This window comes from Arvicanthis niloticus, chromosome 25, assembly GCF_011762505.2.
Source record: "Arvicanthis niloticus isolate mArvNil1 chromosome 25, mArvNil1.pat.X, whole genome shotgun sequence".
NCBI classification, from domain to species: domain Eukaryota; kingdom Metazoa; phylum Chordata; class Mammalia; order Rodentia; family Muridae; genus Arvicanthis; species Arvicanthis niloticus.
The window spans coordinates 32,281,754-32,300,932 of NC_133433.1; the positions used below are offsets into that span (position 1 = coordinate 32,281,754).

Genomic DNA, 19,179 nt, shown 5'->3' on the forward strand with positions numbered 1-19,179 from the left:
AACATCACCTCTTCCTTCACCAGATTCCACAAGAATCTGAGAGGACAATCACTACAAACTGTCATTTTGGAGAAGCCATGACTGGATCCAATATATAATCAAGTGAGATGAGTTCATTAGCTTGGAAAAAAAGCTATCACTCATGCCCTTGGTCTGTAAGAGTTTAGGAGAGAGTGTACATAAGTGTTTGAAGGAAGACGTAACAAATTACTGAGATGGGTTTTTGTTTTGTGTTTTGATAAAAAAAAAAAAAAAAAAAAAAAAATCCACATGGCAAACGGATCATCGGGCAGTCCTGGGGTTAGATTGGATTTCGTTTTCTCATTTGTTCTTTTAATGAATTAAAAGACGCTCCCACAAACAAACTCCAGTGTGGGGCTGTGAGCCCGGCACTGAGGACTCGGCTGTGGAGCGTGCAGCTGAGGCCTTGTACTCTGATGGAGACAGACATGAACAAGTGCGGCATCACAAGTCACTCCATCCAAGGTTTCCAAGCCAGGTCTGCCGTTTCCTTGTCGATTCTGTGACTTGGAGCAAGTTATTGGCTTCTCAAAACCTCACTTGCAAAAGGAGGGTAAGCTTCCCATAGGGTTTGCGAGTTAAATACGTTAACTGACTAGGGCACAGCAATGTTCAGTAAGGACTGCACAGTAACACAAACAGTCCAGTGGGGACATGTGACATGCACAGTCACTCTTATTGGATGCCAATGCCCCCAACTCCAATTAACCTTCCTTTCAGCTCATTGTCTCCTCTGCAGAACTCCCTTTCCACCCCAGTCCTGTGCGAAGTCGTCCTCCCTCCATCTTTCTTTACGCCACAAATTTCAACTCCTTTAATCTTTCTACAAATCTTTTCTTCTGCTCCAGTGACCATCCCCATCCATCGCTGCCACATACTTGTCATGTCTTTTTTTTTTTTTTCCTTTAGTGTTCTCCAAAACAGAAAAGGCAGTTACATGTCCAAATCCTATCAATTCCCAGCCCATCCCCCACCCCCCACCCCCCAGTTGTTTGTAGAAACTTGGAGAGCAACCGGTCCTGGGAGCTGCAGGTCAGCCTGCCCTCATCCGGTCTGGATTATGATACAAACAGGACTGAGCTCACAGTGGAGCGAGGCAATGTGTTCCTTTACAAAGAGGAAGTCACACTCAGGATACCTGCTTTCTAGATCAGTGAGGAGACGGCCATCAGGCTAAAGTAAACCTCTTTAAAGTTCATTTTTATGTGTAAGGCAAGCTGTGCAGAATGACCCTGGACGGAGTTAGGTTTATGGGATAGGGATAGAGAAGTACATTTACAGCCGCTCAGATGCATATGAAAAAGCCACTTCCGGGACCAGAGCAGGTGAAAGGAATCCCAGTCGATCTAGGAAGGCTGTGAGCAGGTTCTATGTGTGTTCCCATCTGAGCCCCAGGATTCCCCAGCCATGGGCGAGTCAGGTAATTTCTCAGAGAAATTACCACATCCATAAGATGGAGAAAATAATTCTAGTATCTCCCTCAGACCCCTCAGAATTAAAAGAAGCTATAATTGTGTCATGAGGGCTCCCTAAACTTTTTTCCATTTGTAACCCCTCTTCTCACAGGAAGAGGCTTGCCCTTATGGAAAATAGGACTACAGACCAAATATTTACTGACAATAGAAAGGCTTTTACTGTCTTTTTTATTAAAAATTATTTTCGTCACACAATATAACCAAGAAACACATATAGATGCAGAGACATTCACACACACATACAGGAACCCCATAAAACCAGAAGCCATAATTTAAATGCAAAGGGACTGTAAGGTGGGGGAGGCAAAGCCATGACTTAACAATGAGACAGATGTTCCCAAGATGCCTTGAGCTCATTTCATATTGACCATCTATTGCTGGTCATGGGACCTACCCCTAAGAGTGATTTGTTTCCACATGAAACTGTCTTGGAAAAACTTATTTTTCCTTTGCAAGTAGTTATCAATTGGAGACAGCTTCTGGGTTAGGGATGGGGACATGTATCCACTTCTGGGTTAGGGATGGGGACATGTGTCCACTCCTTTCAGCCCTAGGATCCCAACTGGGACAAACCCATGCAGGCCACGCGCATTCTTTGTGAGTTCATATGAGTAAGTACAGCAGTTCACAGCATGAAGTTGTCTGCATGCATTGGTGTTTCATAAAGTGACCGAACGCATGGCAAGCATGCACATGCTGCCTGTTCAGAACCAGGGCTGAGGTGAAGTCACATGACACAACACAGACCAATGCTTCTAGAAACATCTCGAATTTATCTCAGACTTGACTCTGAGTTGATTCAAATTTGTTCACATTTTGAAACTTTTCTCTGTTGTTGATGTTTCCTCAACTCCACATCAATTTAAGAAGACTGTGGTGATGTGTTCTGGTAAAGCCTGTGTGGCATCTGGACACAGGTTTCATCTTTGAAAAAGGAAGAGAATGACTAGTTTGACAAAAGTCAGCAGGAACACTGGCAATATGGAGTCTACTGAAAGATGCTCTGTAAAATAGGATTTACAGCATGGACCCTGCATGTGCGGCCACTGTAAAGGGGGAAAGAAAGGAATCAGATGATGTTTCACACAAGAGGGAGGCTTTTGCATAAACAGTTTAAATATGAGTGTTAGCTCAACCTATATTATTTCCTTCCTTCTCTGAGAAAATGTCTGGAACAACCAATGTGGAATTATAAAGCTCAAGTTAGGTTCGGTAACAGTCACTGCTGATGGAGATGTGGCGGGTAATGGGAAGGTTTGCTGGGAGAGAAAGATGTGCTCCTACCCAATAGCAGAACAACCTGTCCATGGTACAATGTGTACTTCTCAAAACCCAAGAAGACACTAGGGTTGGAGGACAAGGTGTGGGTTTGTAATTGGGAACCTACAATCAAATTCAAGTTCTTGGCCATCTCCTAGTTGTGTGGACTACAAAAAGATACAGCAGTTGTGAGCTTTGTGTCTTTGGTTATACGAAGGCCATACCAATGCCCGCCTTACTCTGTAATTGAAGTAAAATACACAACATACATTAAGAGTGTCTTGTAAACTGTCACGTCGGGCATCATTAGATGTATATAACTGATTTGTTACCTTTTTTTTTTTTTTTTTTTTTTTTTGGTTTTTCGAGACAGGGTTTCTCTGTATAGCCTTGGCTGTCCTGGAACTCACTCTGTAGACCAGGCTGGCCTCAAACTCAGAAATCCGCCTGCCTCTGCCTCCCAAGTGCTGGGATTAAAGGCGTGCGCCACCACCGCCCGGCCGATTTGTTATCTTCTATCCAGACAGAAATGTTTACTACACTTCCATGAAAATTTTAAGTAGAATAAGTGACTTCTTAACCTCACAAAATATGACTCAAAATCCTTGAACCAGTTGAGGAAATAAATCTCTTTATCACACTAATCAGGAGTTAGACACAGCAGAGCATTTGTAAAGCCTGCTTGAGGAATCACAAAGAAAATCCTCTGAATATAACGGAACAGAGTAAGAAGAGCTTTTTATCATACAGAGGCAGACCTCAGGTGTGGTGTGTCTTCCAGCTAAGAAACAGTCAAAAATTGGGATTTGACCTCAGGTCTCCAATTGCAATTACAATGATTCAGAAAAGAATCACAAGGAAAATGATCAATAGCTTTCATTACATAAGTATTTAATAGAAAATATAGAATTAAAACAAAGAATAATTACTACAAACGCGACAGAAGTTAACCTCCTTTGCATAAGGGGGCTGGAGAGATGGCTCAGCGGCTAAGAGCACTGACTTGCTCTTCCAAAGGTCCTGGGTTCAATTCCCAGCAACCACATGGTAGCTCACAACCATCTGTAATGGGATCCGATGCCCTCTTCTGGTGTGTCTGAAGACAACGACAGTGTACTCACATTCATTAAATCAATCAATCAATAAAAAAATAAAGAACAGAAAAAAAAAGACCTCATAAAAACTGAAAAGCAAAACATGAGCAACTCAGAGAGAAACAGAACAAGACATGAGCACATTTATAATGAAAATAGTGTTTAAAAACAGCTCAGATATTCATTAAGGAACTTAAAGTAATTGTGTGCTATCAGTGAGTATTGCTTAATAAAGATTTAAAATTATAAATCTGTATTTCTGGGTTGGTATATAAGGGAAATGGGAACTTTCATAGGGTCACTGACAACATCAGTTGGTGGGATCTTTGCAAGGAAATGGTTCGTTAATATGTATCAAGGAGTGTAAAAAAAACTGTCAAACTCTTAATCAGACTTTATAACCTGTACTATAACTAGGCCCCAAGAAGTCATTGGTTGTCACATAAAAAGCCCAGCACGAGGTATAGGACACATCCCCTATCAAGGTATTGGTCAGAGATGTCTCAGAGATACCCAAACAATGTAGGCTGTTGCTATTTCTCTTGGTTGCCACCAGAATTCAACCACGTTGCTGAGGACAATGCATACATGGTCACAGAACATGGAGAAATCAAGCCTGTCCTGATACTAGAAGGTGCAGTGCCGGGTTCCGGGAGGAAAAGTTCATCAGCAGATCTGACCCAGCCATCAACCCTACAACAATGATTGGCAGGGTATTGTGGTAACAAAGCACTTTCTGATTGGATTTAAGGCCTGCACCACAGACAGAACCTCATGTCCAGTGCTGTAAATGTGCCAAGAACACATGATGTCGAGGGTCATGGGACCCAGGGGTGCGTCTACTACTACTATTTGCTAAGTAGACATATCAGACTGCTCTCTAAACTCATATTTCCCTGAGGTTATCTCAGCTCTCAGAAGTCAACAGAGAAATTTGTCTCATTGTAGAGTGTATGGTGGTTAATGCAGACACTCACAACCTATCTAAATGCAAAGAATAAAGGTAAGGTGGGGTGCTTGGCTACAAATGAGACTTTCTTATCACTGCTCCTCCCTCCCCAAGGCTCACAGACCACCATGGAAAATGAGGCAAAAAGATCATAAGGACCAGGGGTCGGAGGGAACCAGAGTAAAACTATGTCTTAGCTACGGCAGGACCAGTATGTATGTGAACTCACAGCAGCTTGATTACTTGCTGAAGATCAAGCTAACATCCTAACGCTGAAGGGGAAAGAGTTTGTAAGTCCCTCATGCTGATGGAGGAGCTATGGGCAGTTGGAGGCTTCTGGGGTAGAGTCAGTTTTCTTCAAGGGTGCCACCCTGGTACAGTTATCACACTCCAGAAGATGGCCTCTCTCAGGGGTATATAAGCAGCACAACTTGAAGTATTATTTTAAAAAGAAGGAGGAGGAGGAGGAGGAGGAGGAGGAGGAGGAGGAGGAGGAGGAGGAGGAGGAGGAGGAGGAGGAGGAGGAGGAGGAGGAGACGGAGACGGAGACAAGGAGACGGAGAAAAGGAGGAGGAGGGGGAGGGGGAGGGGGAGGGGAGGGGGGAGGAGGAGGAGGAAGAGAAGGCAGAAAGCTGGTTGTGAGGGGCAGTGGAGGTGGTTCTGGGAGAGATTCAGGAGAAGAGCAGCAAGGAGGGATATGATCATACACTGTGTGAAATTCCCAAAGAAGGAATAAAAATAGTTGTAACCAGCATTTATTTAGTGCCCACTTTTGGTTTGGGTTGGGTTGTTTTAAGATAGGGTCTCCCTATGTTGCCCAGACTGGACACAAGCTTCTAAGCTCAAATGATCTCCCAGCCTCAACTTGCTAAGCAGCTGAGATGAAGGTCCATGCCACCACACCAAGCTAACAATCACCATGTCAAGTACCTTGTTTGACATCATTTCCTGTTTAGCTTAAGTGGTATTCCTATGATTTTCCTTACCCAAATTAAAACAAAACAAACAACAATAAAAAAAAAAAAAAACAAGGGGGGTAGTTTAAGAGGTAACACACTGGTAAGCAGAGAGGCTAAGACAAAGTTCACACTGGACAACAAGACCAATTCATTTTTTATTTTTTTAAAAACACACAAGCACATGTGACAATAAGTTTGAAAGAAGTGTCACGTGTACAACTTACCCCATGAGCAAAAGTCATCACAACTCCTACTGTAACTGAAACAGTTAGGTTCTTCTGAAAGACAGTTCTGGAAATTGCTAAAGGACTAACACAGAGACAGCAGCTTCACCGTGTGTAGAGATTTTAGGTTGGAAACTTAGACGTTAACGTCAGAACTACTAAGGACTTGGTTGACAGGAAGGTTTCGGATACGATGCCCTCCGTTGCCGTGACATCATTTTCCTCCCTCTTCCTAGAACATTCAACTGAAATCAGCACTCTGTCCCACCCAAGCCTTACAAGCCCGGGCTCTGTCCCCCTGTAGAGTCTGCACTACCCTATGACTATGGGATGGAGGAATCGATGAGTTCACAGTGAGGTCGTGAATCTACATTCTAAGTATGCCTGGACTCTGTGTTACACACCTATTTACAAACTCTCCCCGGGCTTCACCACTGAAGACAGAGGCGAACTGAAGCCCCTAAAAGGCCAACAAATGTGCTGAAGTCTTTCAAAGTTTGCCATGGAAATAAGTCAAAACGAACACGGCCAAACTGAAACAAAATCCCATGCCGACTGAGTCAACTGTTCCCATCTGATTGTTATCATGTATTTTATGTGATGTCCACACTCAAATTTTGTAACACTGTTAATAATGAAATTCTTATGCGAAGGGCATTATAAAAGCACAGTCATTTTATTTATAAATAAGGTGTTCACTGGATTTATTAAAAATATTCATAGAGGGTTCACTCAATTTGAAATCTCTCTACTAGGATAAAAATGGAAAGTTCTGTTTAAATTCCAAATAAAGTTTAAACTAAGCCATTTTTATTTGGTTAAAATCTTCCTTTTTTAGTATGTTTTCATACATTTTAATGGCTTCAAGAAGAACTGCTTTCTTCCCTAATAAATACATTCACAAGCAGTGGTGACATTTCTTTGGACTTTGAGCTGACAAAGATTTTTGGCATTCAGCAAAAAGACAAATTGCAGTGTATGCAGGCGCTGAGGAATAAGCTTCTAGCTTTACAGAAAGGACCTGTGACATTCACACTTAAGCTACAAGTGAGACAGAGGGTCAAGCAGTAGAGTGAGAGATGTTTTTCAACATCACGAAGCCTTCAAATTTTCTCTTAATTCTTCCAGTTACATGATTCATCACAAATAAAGAGCTACACATAATTTCCAGATATTCACCCTTTTCTGACGCAGAAAGACAGTAAAGGGGACACTAAAGTCACTTGATAAGCGTGGTCCTAACCACGGTCACAGCTAGTGTGTTTGTGTCACACTGCTTTTCTTTCCTCTTGGTTTTCTAGGAACAAACCTTCTAACTACTTATGAAAAACAACAAAACTCTGTGTGTGTGTGTGTGTGTGTGTGTGTGTGTGGTGCATGTGTATGTGTGTATTCACATGTACATAGAAACAAAAATATGTGTAAATATACTTTCTAATCATAGAAGACTCCATCAAAGAGACTTTCATGCTCCACAGCCGTGCTTCTCAGATGACTCCACGGTATCATGTTAAAAACCAGAACCCCATCCATTTTTACAGTAGATTCACCCAATCACAGTTACTAATCAGATTAGCATCGCTTTTATGTCCAACAAATTTTAAAAGTGAAGGGATCATTAACACTCCATTTGCACGCCTTGAAGTCTACATTATTTTATTTGTTGAACTTTTTCCTAAAGGGGCCTTCAAAAACCCCTGGAAGGCATTATTTTTGTTTTAAGCTATACTTAAACTAGGATGCAGATGAATCATTTAAAATGAAGTTATTAATGACAGGGGATATAATTAGACTGTTTTAAATATGCTTCCTATGGCTCCATCAATACAGTCAAGCTCCGTTCCTACAGATGCTGGTTGGGACAGCACAGGGATGTTCAGGAAGGCTTTCTCAAACAACTGTATCATGGAAAAGTCCTTTATATTTGAGCAATAGAAAGCCTGAAACATTTATCACCTTAATTCTTACAACTATTTGAAACAAATAAAACTATTTGAACAAATAAAACCCCTCTGGAGGAAGAGCAGTGTGTTTTTAAGTTTCCCGGTAGCACATTCCATTTTCTAGTGTGCTCATGGCAGGACTCAGGGAGAGCGGAAGGAAGCTGCACAGTTAATAGACCATGTCCAGAGATGCCACAAATGAACGATCAGCTTTCAAAGGATTCTAAAGTATCCAGGTGTCTAATAGATTTCCCCATGGCTTATCTATTAAAATTCTAAATGCCAGCAATGACATTCACAGACGTGACTGTGCAACCTGGGAGACACAAAAAGACATTCTTTGGGGTGGTCCTAAAAGAATCTTCACTCTTGGTCTCTCCAAAGGCTGAAGAACGAACCACTAAGCCTTCAAGAAAAATGTGCTTTCAGTCAAAACATGCAGACAATTTTTCTCTGATAAGGTACCTTTGGAGCATTCTAGAAGAGATTAATGTGGGTTACAAATGCTGCCTTAAACCCAGAAAACTCTAAGACTGAAAAAAAATTGAAGGCATAAGATAAGCTTCCCAGACAACTGAACTCAAAAGAGGCCAAAAAGTATCTAACCTATCTAAGCAGGAAAGCCATCAAGCCAGCTGAGAACTTCAGGAGACGTACAGAGCCCACCCAGCCAGTGGGGAGATGGGACAGGGATGGGTTAAAGTTACAACTGACTGTTCACCCCATAACACAGATGAAATAAAACTTCCAGGAAACTGGAAGCAAAGGCTGACCTTCCAAGTGTCAAGGGATGTCCAGACAAAGAAGAAAGCAGAGTTGAAATGAACACAGCCTTGAGCCAGATTAAAGCAAACTTCTAGAACTGCAATGAGTATTTCAGCATGATCTGAAGCACTGAGAAGGCAGCATGGTCTAGGTGACATCATTATTGACTTCCTAATTAACCACAGTTAGCACTGTGACCCTGGCAAGTCCCCAGATCTTAGCCATCCCTCGGTGCATGCTTTCCTTTACATCAGTATACTGGAAGTCTACAGCTGTTCACCACGGTTCAGGAAGACTATAGAACAGCTCTCTTCACCTGGTTACACATGGTCATCAGTCACTGGTCTTTGCCCTTGCTAATGTTCCTTAGGTGTGATGGCTAACATTCCCTGTGTCAGCCTTCTAAAAAGCAGACAGAAGGGAGGCTACACGTTGGTGCACTCACGTCTAAGTCTTCAGTCTGCAACCAGCCACTAAGGGGCTGTGACTAACAGCGAGCTCACCTCTGCATAGTCTCCCTTGGTCTCTTACACGGATCTACTGCTTGCATTTATCTGACCCCTGAAGCAATAAAAGGCATTTTGGTCAAGGTGTTGAAGAGAAAACTTGACAGTAAGATTATGAGGGCAGGAGAGAGGGAGGCCCAAGTAAAGAGGAAGCAGGAAAGACAAAATAAGAGGGAAGCCCAAAAAAAGAAGGTTGGTCCTGAAAACAGAAGAATGCTGCAAAACCTGATGAGAAGAAAGGAAGAAGCAAACAGAGCCTTTACTTGGATTACAGCAAAATTCTATGCTAAGAAAATTAATCCTGCATTCAATATTAAATCAAAAACACATTAGAAATATTTTTTACGTACTCAGCAACTGGCTACCAGTTAAAGCCAGTAAAACAGATGATAAAGATTAGGAAGCATTCCGCTGTTTTTCTAAAAGCAGAAAATGGTCTATTTTACTCTAATGTTATTTTTTTAGTCATATCTCAGAGTTGTAACACATAGTTTTACATACATACCTACATTTTACATATATGCACACTAGAAAATGCATACTTTTATAGTATTCTCTGTATAGAAGTATATTTCACCCATTGCACTTCAAAAACGCTGATACTAAGCTTTCTCATTAATAATACCTCAAACGATTACAGACTTCATGACTTGCAATTCTATCACAAGAAGTTCTTTCTATAAAAGCTGGATTTCCTTTTTTTTTAAAACAAGTTTTTATCAGAACACAGGTGACATGAAAGCCACCACCAAACTGAAACCACCACCATCATCACTGAACAAGCAGATTCAGGCAAGTCCACCATGATTGGCTGCCATCTGACCTACAAGTGTGGTGTGATCGACAAACAAAACATTCAAAAATTGAGGAAGAGGCTGCCACATAAGTCTTCAAGTATGCCTAGGTTTTAGACAAACAGCTGAGGGTGATTATGGTACCACTGTTGACATACCCCTGCAGAAACCTCAGATCAACAAATATTGTGTCATTGATGCAGAAAGACAGGGAGAATTCATGATGAAGGGGATGATGATGGTGGTGATGATGATGGTGGTGATGATGGTGGTGGTGGTGGTGATGATGATGGTGGTGATGATGGTGATGATGATGATAGGAATTTACATAACAGCAGACTGTTCTGTCCTGATTATTAGTGCTGTAGTTGTAAATTTGAAGCTGGTATATCTAAGAATGGGCAAACTCATGAGCATGCCCATCTGGCTTGCATACTGGGAGTAAAACAAAATGGATTCCACCAAGCCATGCTACAGCTAGAAAGAGATAGGAGGAAACTAAGGAGGGAGCTAGACCTATATTTAATTAAATTGTCTACAACCCTGACACAATAGCATTTGTGCCAGCTTCTGGTTGGAATGGTGACAAAAGGCTGGGCCAAGTGCTAATGTGCTTTGGGTTCAGGGATGGAACGTGGCCTATAAATATAGTGGTGCTCGTGGAATCACACTGCTCTCAGCTTTGTCTTATCCCCAAACTAATCCTTCCCATCAGCCTTTGTGTCTGTTCCGCCAAGATACCTACAGAATTCTTGCTAAAGGTACTGCCCTGTGGGTAATTAGAAGCTGGTGTTCACAAATTTAGTATGGTAGTCACCCTTGTTCCAGTCCATGTCATAACTGAAGTAATAAAATCTGCTCAAAGGCACAGTGAGGCTTTGAGTGAAGACCTTCCTGAGACAACACAGCCTTCAGTGTAAAGAGAGTTTGTATCAAAGACAGCAGATACATTGCAGGTGTTACAAGAAGGGCCCAACAGTTGGCTCCACTGCTCCACCATTATCCAAATTTGCACTGGCTAGGTCCCTGTACTACATTATCAAAAAGGTCACACAGCTTGCAAGTCTGCTTGGCTGAAAGAAAAGATTACTTGATGTTCTGGAAAGAAGCTGGAAGATGGCCTTGAAGTGGTGAAACCTAGTGATGCAGTCATTGTTGATAGGGTTTCCAGCCAAGCCTGCACATGCATGAGGAGACCCTCGTCCTCCTCAGGGTCAGTTTACTGTTTGTGACATGAGGCAGGGAGTCGATGTGGATGTCACCAAAGGCATGAACAAGAAGGCTGCTGGAGCTGGCAAGGTCACCAAGTCTGCCCAGAAGGCTCAGAAGGCCCAATGAATGCTACCCCTACCACCTCCCAGGGTCGTCTCATTCAGTGGTGGAAGGCAGTCTCAGAACTCTGCCTCAATGGGCCTTTTAAGCTCGATCAGTTTTTATGGCTAATCATTTTATTGGCTATTGGTAACATTTAGAAAGATATACAAGATTGTGTTTAGCTATAATATTAAAACAACCTACCCCTAGAAGCATTGCAGGTGTGGCTGTCATGTCACATGTGTGACAGTAGGTGACAGAGGGGAGAGAGGCTATGTCTATGCTCATTGTTCTGACCTGTGGCCATCTGAATGGTTAGTAGCCTAATAACCCCTGAAAAGAGGCAAGGCTGAGATGGACCACCAGTCCAGAGCTATACCTGTGCCAGTCTGGCCAGTACAAAGTCAAGGAGACCTCTAACTGAGGAGTGAGGGTTATAGGAAAGACAGAAAACGAGACTCGGAGACAAAGGTTAGAAATCGGAAGGGCTGTCCAGTCAGTGCTGTGCAGTCCCAAGCTTAATTCTCTTGGGCTTTATATACTTTACAGTATCTTAGGAAACAAAGTTACAAGCCAGCAGAGACAGTGGCTGATGTACATTCAATATCTGTGCCCATCCGGAGGCCTCACTTTTCCTCCCTGTTTCTTCCTCCAAGATTAGCAGAACATTCAGTCCCCTGCCTTGAGCTTCAAGAGTCCTCTTATCATCCCATAGATCAGCAGATGTGGAAATCTGCCTGTACACCATGGCCTGGCGCAACTCTGCCTGATAGACAGGCTTTCACGGAAGCAGGCAAAATGGCTCCCAACAAAACCTGGGCAGGCCAGACAGGAGAGAGTGAGCCCAAGACACCACTCAGGCAGGTAAGGAACAAGCCCAAGACAATCACCAGACATGTGTTATGGAGCCCAGATAGGGAGCCAGCCTGAGACGACCACGAATCCTACTCGTAGGCCAGGGGAGGCAGACAATCCCTGAGATAACCCATGCCAGGTGCTGTAATTCATGAGCAGGGCATAGCACTACTGAGACCATTCCTGAGATGACCCCAGACACTCAGAGACTCCATGTGCCCCAATGAAAATCAAGTGGTAAAGAAATAGAAGTGAAAGAGAGAGAGAAGGCTGTGGGCACCATGAAGAGAGGCAGAATGTGAGTAGGCTGTGATACCACTTGGGACCATGGTGAGGTCCTGCCCTGTGCTGTCACTGGGGGCCACATATGGCTTCACGGTCCTGCAGCATCAGTGCTGTGTTGCCACCAAAGTCCAGGAAGATGTCCCTCATGTTGATGTCTGAGGGTTGTGCACAACTGGCCCCATCTCTCACCCAAACCTTGCCGAGCAACTTGTCTGCTGTGTGCCCTCCTCCCATCCCACATTCCTCACCACCTATGGCAGGCAAGAGAGCTGGCCCTGGGGTCATGAGAGTTCCAGAACTGGCCATGTGCCTCACTGGCTGCAACACGTGGGAAAGCAGACTCAGCACCTCTCTTGGGCAGCAGGGTGGAGCTGGTCCTGCTGTGCTGGTGAGCCAGCCAAGGATGTGAGAGCAGGAGAGCTGGCAAGCTGAGCAGCTCAGATGGTTCTCAGGCCCGGATCCAGGGATTTGAACGGCCTCACCTCAACATCTACCCCATCAATGAACTGCTGGAGTGCATGAAAGGCTGGAACTACAGATCCAAAATTACGGGATCTCCACAACACACGGCATGAACAGGGTATTTGAGAGGAGTCACAGAGAGGTTCCAGTATTGATAGGGTAGCAGAAGCCAGAGGCCTCGGACCAGACCAAGGAGTCATTGCAACAAACATTTGCAAGCAAAGAAGTATGGGGGGACAGGGTGTACTATGTGATACACTGTGACACACTGTGACACACTACAGCGTCCACAATGAGATTTTGTTTTTAATCTGTTGTGGGGAGAGGTTGAAAGGCTTGAGAGCAGGTACCGGGGGAGGGGAGATGAGTGGGACTGGGGTGCATGATGGGGAACTCATAAAGAACCAAGAAAAAGGTTTTAAAGTATTAAATAAAATAGTGTACAATGCAAACAATTATGTTGATTTTTTTAAAAAAAGTATGTAGGTATGATGTCAAAGACACTTCTCTATCACTTTACCATAATGGGTTATGTCTACTAGCGCATGTGAAGTCTCATCCGTGGATATAGACAGGTATCATTCTTGGAAATATATACTACGGAGGGAATGAAGCTTCTATTTTTATCTATCACTGGCTGGTGCTGGTAAGCAAAAGATAAAGTATGCAAAAGTATTTCATGTCTTTAAATGACCCAGGCTTCAGAAAGGAAGACCCAAAGAAACAGGGACAACTATTTATTTTAGTGTTTAGATCTGAGAAAGGGTAAACGGCCATCTGTGGAGAAACATGGTTGATTTGACAAAGAGATAATGTCTCATGTTAATAAACAGAGGAGAACTTAGCAGGGCCTCTTCAGATTCTCCTGCATCCCTGTGTTGTCAAGAGAGAGGACATTCATTTCTTCTGCTTTTGAAGCCAATGCCTTGCAAAGGAGCATCTTGTGACCTGCTCCAGGGAGGAAGAGCAGGTGAAGAAAGTGACTGTCCTGCTGCTGCTGCTTCCCATGGCTGTCTGCTCCCTGAGCCTTGCAAGAGAAGCTCTGGTGAGAAAGGCACCTTTCAGCCTCTCTCTGATTGAAGGTCAGTAGACTGAGAAGTACTTAACAGGCCCAAGGGTTTCTTCTCCACTTCCCTCCTTATATCACCATGGAGACCGACACTTGCTCTGTCTGGGCCCTGGAGGAATGACTAACTCACCGTGGTTGGAAAATGTTGACATTTTCTTTATAGGAAGGGGGAAAGAAAGAAGCCTTGGCAAAGACAAAAGCACTTTACTTTTGCAAAGAGCTTCACAGGATACAAAATATTTTCATTTCCATTATTTTATTTGGTTCTTAAAACAACCCTATGAGGTAAGTAGCAGCTGTTATTTCTATTCTGCCTAAGGAAATTGGGGATCAGAGATGTTAAGTGGTTTGCCTGAAGTCCTCAAATTGTTAAGTAACACAGTCATGATGTGAAGCCTTTGTAAGTTCCATCAAAAGCCACCTTCTCATCCCCATTTAGGAAGAAACATCTGAATCCCAAAAGAGCAGTAGGCAGTCTCCTGAACACCATCATCCTGGGACAGAGAATGGAAACTCCATGTGATGCTAACACACTAAAAATGTCCGAGAGATACAGCTCTCCCCCTTCCCGCTCTTCCTCCTCATCCACTACCCTCTCCTCTCCCTAAAACATCACTAAACCTTTCACTTCAAAGAGCTGCAGAGAGACAGGAATGTTATCTTAACTTCCAGCCCCTGCCTGGAAAACTGTGACATCTGCAGCTAACTTATCAGTGAGGAAGCTGAAACTGTATTATGACAGACAAACTAGGAAATCTGTTTCTGTGCGTTGCTAAACAAACAGCTCAAGGGGTAAGCGAGCGAGCAGATCCCAGCTGCTGCTCAGTGTGCGGCCACAGGCCGGCTCTCTCCTCACAGCTTCCTGGTCTACGTCTTTGCCTGTAAGCCGTGTTATGAAATGGTGTGATTTTAATCAGTTTTGACTGCACCTTGCTCTAAAGGTTTACTCAGTGCAGTCCTTAGAGGCACATTACCACTCGGCTCAAGTCCAGGGAAGAGGTCTGGTCTTCATCAGGGTAAGAAAGACAGGCATGCTTTGTCTCACTGTTCAGAGGCAGAGAAGGACCTAAGACCCAGATGGCTAGCATGGACTTCGCCTTGTCAAACTGCAGCTACATTGTAAACAGAGCAGTGTGTAATTCAATTCTCTGGTAATGAATTAGCAGAGATATGTCAAAAGACTGGAGGTAGAGTCTTCAAAACACTGCTACATTCTTTATAGTGATTTAGCACAAATAAAAGCCCCAGGCCATCAAGAATATTTGGCAAAATCCAACACAAATACTGCCCAATGTATACATCTTTCTTCCCGTGGATTTCATAGGTGTCTCCAGAATCTCTGCAGATATTAACATATATTTATTCAACATATATTGCCTAGTCCAGATCGTTAATTTGTGGTTATACAATGAATAAAATCATAATATCTATATTCATAGTCTAAGAGACTGATGACCTTGTGGGTAAAGTGCTTCCTATGCATAATAGCCTCTGATAAAGTCTCCATCACCTACATAAAAAGACAGGCATAAAAGCATATACCTGCTGCCCCAGCACTGAGAAAGCAGAGACAAGCAGATGGGAGGGCCTCGCTGACCACAACCTATCCACAACCGTGAGCTCTGGATTTAGGGAGAGACACTGCCTCAAAAATACAGATATGGTTGAGGAAGAGATGACATCCTTAGATGAACCTCTGGTTACCACGCATACCCACAAGGACAGAGGCAGCTACACATATACATATTACTATATACATTCAAAGGTTATCATTTAGCCAATACATAGTCATGCCAGAAAACAGAATTCAATGTAATTACAAAGTAAGAGAAGTGTGAAGGTTAAATTAAATAAGGAACTGCAATAAAAAGTTCGAGTACATTGGTGAGGAAATGATTTTATATAGGACAACCAAATATTTATATATAGGATAGAATTTCAGAGGACTTAAGGCTTGAAGGTTGAGAAGGAGCTAATTATGAGAAATGCACAGACAGAAGCACTTCACATTAATGTCTGTGTGAAGGCGAGAAAGCTTAATAGAGCTTTAGGCGAGAAGACCAAAGGGGATACAATGTAACAAAGGGAGGAATGCTGCTATTGGGGAGGTAAATCTAGAACATTCCAGCTCTGAGTCTGTAGTCAAACTTGTTAAATGCTATTCAAAAGGAAAGAGAAAGGAGTTAACTACGTGAAGCTGAGGACTAGCCTAAAGAAAGAGGAAGGATCACAGATGGTTTCTTACGCCAAAGTAGCCTGAAGGAAGAGTCAATATCATAAGGTTGTAGAGGGGACATGGAGGAGGGGAGAGACTAAAATCCCAGCTCTGGCTATGTTAAGTCTGAAATACCTATGAAATACCAAAGAAGAGATATCAAAGACACAGCTAACTATACTGATACAAAGAAACTGTGCTCAAAATATAAATGTGAGAATCACAGATACAGAGATTTTACATAAGGTCGTGGGAATAAGTCCTATCTCCAACATAAAAACATTTAGAGAAGACTATGACCTAATTCTAAAACAATTTCCCCCAGAAAACCCCCATCCACTCCCCGATCCTCCTGCTTTTTTTTTTTTTTTTATTCACACCTCCCCACCCTGGCATTCCCCTACACTGGGGCATCTGAGCCTTCACAGGACCAAGGGCCTCTCTTCCCATTGATGCCAGACAAGGCCATCCTCTGCTACATATGGAGCTGGAGCCATACGGGTCCCTCCACATATACTCTTTGGTTGGTGGTTTAGTCCCTAGGAGCTCTGGGGGGATCTGGTTGGTTGATATGGTTGTTCTTCCTATGGGGTTGCAAACCCCTTCAGCTACTTCAGTCCTTTCTCTAACTCCTCCATTGGGGACCCCATTCTCAGTTCAATGGTTGTCTGTGAACATCTGCCTCTGTATTTGTCAGGCTCTGGCAGAGCCTCTCAGGAGATATCAGGTTCCTGTTAGCATGCACTTCTTGGCATCCACAATAGTGTCTGGGTTTGGTGACTATATATGGGATAGATCCCCAGGTGGGGCAGTCTCTGGATAGACTTTTCTTCAGTCTCTGCTCAAAATTTTGTCTCTGAATTTACTCCCGTGAGTATTTTGTTCCTCCTTTTAAGAAGGACGGAAGCACTTTGGTCTTCCTTCTTCTTGAGCTTCATGTGGTCTGTGAATTGTATCTTGGGTTTTCTGACCTTTTGTGCTAATATCCACTTATCAGTGAGTGCATACCATGTGTGTTCTTTTGTGATTGGGTTACCTCACTCAGGATGATATTTTCTAGTTCCATCCATTTGCCAAAGAATTTCATGGATTCATTGTTTTTAATAGCTGAGTAGTACTCCATTGTGTAAATGTACCATATTTTCTGTATCCATTCCTCTGTTGAAGGACATCTGTGTTCTTTCCAACTTCTGGTTATTATAAATATAGCTGCTATGAACATAGTGGAGCATATGTCTTTGTTGTATGTTGAAACATCTTCTGGGTATATGCCCAGGAGTGGTATAGCTGGGTCCTCAGGTAATGCTATGTCCAATTTTCTGAGGAACTGCCAGAGTGATTTCCAGAATGGAATCCAGCTTGCAATCCCACCAACAATGGAGGAGTGTTCCTCTTTCTCCATATCCTCGCCAGCATCTGCTATCACCTGAGTTTTGAATCTTAGCCATTCTGATTGCTGTGAGGTGTGATCATGGGGTTGTTTTGATTTGCGTTTCCCTGATGACTAAAAATGTTGAACATTTCTTTAGGTGTTTCTTGGCCACTAGAGTTTCCCCAGTTGAGAATTTTTTGTTTAGCTCTATACTCCATTTTTAAATAGGGTTATTTGATTCTCTGGAGTATGCAGCAAAATGCTGGGCCCTGTTTATATACCCAGTCTGTTAATCTATGTCTTTTTATTGGGGAATTGAGTCCACTGATATTAAGAGATATTAAGAAAAAGTTATTGTTGCTTTCTGTTATTTTTGTTATTAGAGGTGAAATTATGTTTGTATGGCTATCTTCTTTTGGGTTTGTTGAAAGAAGATTACTTTCTTGCTTTTTCTAGGTTGTAGTTTCCCTCCTTGTGTTGGAGTTTTTCTTGAATTATCCTCTGTAGGGCTGGATTAGTGGAAAGATATTGTGTAAATTTGGTTTTGTCATAGAATATCTTGCTTTCTTCATCCATGGTAATTAGTTTTGCTGGGTATAGTAGCCTGGCCTGGCATTTGTGTTTTCTTAGGATCTGTATGACATCTGACCAGGATCTTCTGAGTTTTAGTCTGGTGAGAAGTCTGGTGTGATTCTGATGAAGGCTCAAAAGCCTTTATATATTACTTGATTCTTTTTCATTACAGTTTTTAATATTCTTTCTTTGTTCTGTTCATTTAGTGTTTTGATTATTATATGATGGAAGGGAGAAATTTCTTTTCTGGTCCAATCTATTTGGGGTTCTGTAGGCTTCTTGTATGTTTATGGACATCTCTTTCTTTAGGTTAGGGAAGTTTTCTTCTATAATTTTGTTGAGGATATTTACTGGCCCTTTATGTAAGAATCTTCACTCTCTTCTATATCTATTATCCTTAGGTTTGGTCTTCTCATTGTGTCCTGGATTTCCTGGATATTTTGTGTTAGGAGCTTTTTTCATTTTGCATTTTCTTTAACTGTTGTGTCAGTGTTTTCTATGGTATCTTCTGCACCTGAGATTTTCTCTTCTATCTCTTGTATTTTGTCGGTGATGCTTGCATCTATGACTCCTGATCCCTTTCCTAGGTTTTCTATCTCCAGTGTTGTCTCCCTTTGTGATTTCTTTATTGTTTCTATTTCCATTTTTAGACCCTGGATGGTTTTGTTCAATTCCTTCACCTGTTTTGTTGTGTTTTCCTGTAATTCTTTAAGAAATTTTTGTGTTTCCTCTTTAAGGGCTTCTACCTGTTTACCTGTGTTCTCCTGTATTTCTTTAAAGGAGTTATTTATGTCCTTCTTAAAGTCTTCTATCATCATCATGAGATGTGATTTTTAATCTGAATCTTGCTTTTCCAGTGTGATTGTGTATCCAGGACTTGCTTTAGTGGGAGAACTGGGTTCTGAAGATGCCAAGTAGCATTGGTGCTGTTGCTTATGCTCTTGAGATTTCCTCTCAACATCTGGTTATCTCTAGTGCTACCTGTACTCACTGTCTCTGACTAGAGCCTGTCCCTTCTGTAATCCTAGTTGTGACAGAACTCCT

General features: G+C 42.5%; 1 long non-coding RNA gene, 1 other non-coding gene and 2 pseudogenes across 7 annotated transcripts in view; 3 read left to right on the top strand and 1 right to left on the bottom strand.

Moving 5' to 3' along the window:
- Positions 1-19,179, bottom strand: part of LOC143438618 (uncharacterized) — a 72,709-nt gene that overhangs the window by 28,555 nt on the left and 24,975 nt on the right. The gene's annotated exons all lie outside the window — the stretch shown is intronic.
- On the top strand, positions 1,429-10,769 carry LOC143438318 (elongation factor 1-alpha 1 pseudogene; annotated as a pseudogene).
- LOC143438319 (elongation factor 1-alpha 1 pseudogene) lies at positions 10,797-11,328 on the top strand (annotated as a pseudogene).
- LOC143438698 (small nucleolar RNA SNORA17) lies at positions 11,504-11,635 on the top strand. Its single transcript, XR_013107397.1, has one exon. It is a non-coding gene; the product is annotated as a small nucleolar RNA SNORA17 (small nucleolar RNA).